The 2,917-nt window shown below is 52.1% G+C and overlaps 1 protein-coding gene and 1 long non-coding RNA gene across 2 annotated transcripts in view; one reads left to right on the forward strand and one right to left on the reverse strand.

The window, feature by feature from the left end:
* The window catches only part of IGF2 (insulin like growth factor 2), an 11,993-nt gene that overhangs the window by 5,760 nt on the left and 3,316 nt on the right, over positions 1-2,917 (reverse strand). The window lies entirely within an intron of this gene.
* The window catches only part of LOC115271746, an 8,599-nt gene that overhangs the window by 1,306 nt on the left and 4,376 nt on the right, over positions 1-2,917 (forward strand). The gene's annotated exons all lie outside the window — the stretch shown is intronic.

Here is a 2,917-nt window from a genome sequence, read left to right on the forward strand (position 1 = left end):
GAGGCTGGAGGCCGAGGCTGCGTCCGCGGGCGCCGAAGGAGCTGAGGCGGCGGTGGACGCTGCTGGAGGTGAGCGAGACCCCGGGGGCAGTCCCCAGTGTCCGGGGGCAACGCCCAGTCCGTTGGAAGACCCGGGGACAATGCCCAAATTTGGGGGAAACTGGGGGCAATGCCCAGTCGTTTTCCTGGACGCGGGAGGAGCAGTGCCCACGTCCTGGCGGACACGCTGCACGGCCAAGTGTGTTGGGGGAACAGAAATTTCCCTAATGCGAGCGGCTCGGGGGCTTTTGTAGGAGAGGGAGAGAGGTCCGCAACGTGGGCCCCGCGCGCGGGGCTGGGGAAACGGCAGAGGGGCTGCGGGCCGGCCGGGAACAAGGCCCACATATCGGGGACAAGTCAGAGCTCCGTCTGGTTTGTGGCCGAAAGCCCCAACATCCCGACGGAGGAAGCCCGAGGGAGGCCCCGCTGGTTGGGGGACTGAAATCCGTGACTAAATTTGAGACTCCAGACACAGGGTCCACGTTTGGTGGACCAGGGGAGAACGCTCAGTGCGACTAGGGACTAAGAAACCCGAGTCAAAAATATGGGGGCCCTAGCAGCTTGGTCAGCAAGCTTAGGGGGAACCCCAGGCCAATTTGGGGGAGGTAGGTTTGGGGTGACTCTGGGAAAATTCTCAACATGAAATGTGGCGAGACCTAAGAGGCACGTTACCTAGAACTGGGGGAAGAGAAACACTGAACCCGTTTTGGGGGTCTAGGCAAAATCTCAGGGTCCTGACGGAAAGGGCAGATTCACTTCCCCAGTTTACAAACACAAATTAGTGGCCTGGATGGTTGCGAGGCCATGGAGGCAAATCCATAATTGTTGTGGCTTTGAGGAGACTTCTCACTGTCCTTTAGAGACTCCAGAAACACAGTCTAAATCTGGAGGAACCTGGGGTGTGATCAGTACATTTCTGGAAATGCATAAAATCCATGTCTCTTTCTATTTTAATTTTTAAATTTATTTCAACTAGTTTATTTTCGATGAACAGGAAAAAAAAATCCTGTCTACAACAATGGCCCAAGTTTGGGGGGTCCATGGGAGTCAGAGATCTACATTTTGGGGACCCTGGTTAGGAGAACAGAAGCTTGTAGGGCACAGGCCCATAAGACCTAAGATTTCTAGGATGTTTTTCGATCCCTGGACATTTTTCATTTTGGGGGCCTATGGAAAGCTAGTAAATTTAGGGGGGCCTGGGGCAAGGATCATAAATTCAGGGGACTCAAAAAAAATCAATGTCCAAATAAAGCTCAGTGGTTTTGTGGAAGGGGGGTGGAAATCCCAATTTATTTTGGAGGGCTGGGGGCCATGTCTCAATTTGGAGGCCCCAGGAAACTAATTTTTGGATCTGGGAATCCAGGGAAGTTACTCAGAGTCCTCAGGAAAATTGGGGGTTGATATCTAAGCTTTAAAGAAAACGATGAAGAGTTCGTAAGCCATGAGGCCTAGAAAATCAGTGTCCCAAACTGGTGATCTAGAGGGAGTTTTCAGTGTGTGACAGGTCCAGGAGACGGCGCTTACATTTCGGGTAACTTTGCGGGTGTGCAAGATGTTTGGGAGTACAAGAAATCAGTGCCTTTCTGTGATCCAAGTGTTGTGCTGACTGCGTTTTCGGGCCTGGACGGCAGTGAGTCATATTTGAGAGAGCCCAGCGTGTCCAGAATATAAGGGAACAGGGAAGGGGTCCAGCGTCATCCTGGGATTTGAGACCCGTCTGAATTTTAGAAAATCTGGGTTTTTGTCAGTAAGCATGGGGTATTAAGTAGGGGGAATTTTCCTTTAGTACTCAGAATGTTGGGAAGCAGAGAAAATATTCAGAATATTTGGTTCATGGGAACACCCAACAGAGCCCCGCAGAAGGAGACACGGGCTTTGTGCAAGGGTTCGTCTTCTGCACGGCGGGGCCCCGGGGGGGACCTGCACCAGCCACCGTCACCATGAAGCACGTCTCCAGTAATTGCTCAGTGTGCTTCCAGGGCTTGGGTGACAGTGTCTAAACTGTAAGGGACCTGATTCGGGGGCAGGAAGCTTGCAGAGCCCTGTAAACAAACGCTCCCATCTTCATGCCCCTCGCCCGACACACACACAACTTGCTCAGTGAGTTTCTGGGGACCAGAAATCAAACTCTCAACTTTGTGGAGGTCAGGAAAAAAGAACCACTCACTGTCTGTGGTTCAGAATAGGCCTTGGGGTCCTTTGGGGGGTGATGCCTGGGCTGGTGAAGGAATAGGAAACTACTACGTTCAAACTGACGGTTCTGGAAAGTTGCTCAGCGTGCTGGGAGAACCTGGGAATTTTTCTGTCAAATTTAGGGAACCCAGGCTGGTGCCGATAAATCTGTGGAACTCAGCGGATAAGGTCTTCAGGGCTTCAGGGTCGGGGAGCAGAGCAGGGACAGAATGCTTGGGAGACCCTGAATGTCATGTGCAAAATTTTGGAGACACAGGAAAAAACGCTCCACTTGCTTTGCAGACGATGCCTAAGTGCCAGAAAAACACCGTGCACTTTCTGGGGAGCCAGGCATATGGGTCGGCACGACCGCAGGAAGGACCCGGGGTTAACATTTACATTTGGGGGGATACAGACTGGCGGGGTGTGATTCGGTAGGATCTGGAGATCCTAAGAGCCTGGGAGAAAACGCCCAGTGGGTTTGGGGACCCAGGCCACTCGGTGAATCCGGGGGAACCCAGCCGGGGTTCATGTTTCTGTGTCCCCGGAAATTGATGTCCAAGAAAATTCTTGGGACCTGGGGAAATGTATTCGGAGGACGTGTGAGCAAGCCTTAAATTTGGAGCATCCCAGAAAGAAAATAATCATAATAATAATAGTAATACTAATAATAATGCCCGCGTCTGGTGGGAGCTGGGAAGCCGCTC

The sequence above is a fragment of the Suricata suricatta genome, chromosome 11 (assembly GCF_006229205.1).
Source record: "Suricata suricatta isolate VVHF042 chromosome 11, meerkat_22Aug2017_6uvM2_HiC, whole genome shotgun sequence".
Classification (NCBI taxonomy): Eukaryota; Metazoa; Chordata; class Mammalia; order Carnivora; family Herpestidae; genus Suricata; species Suricata suricatta.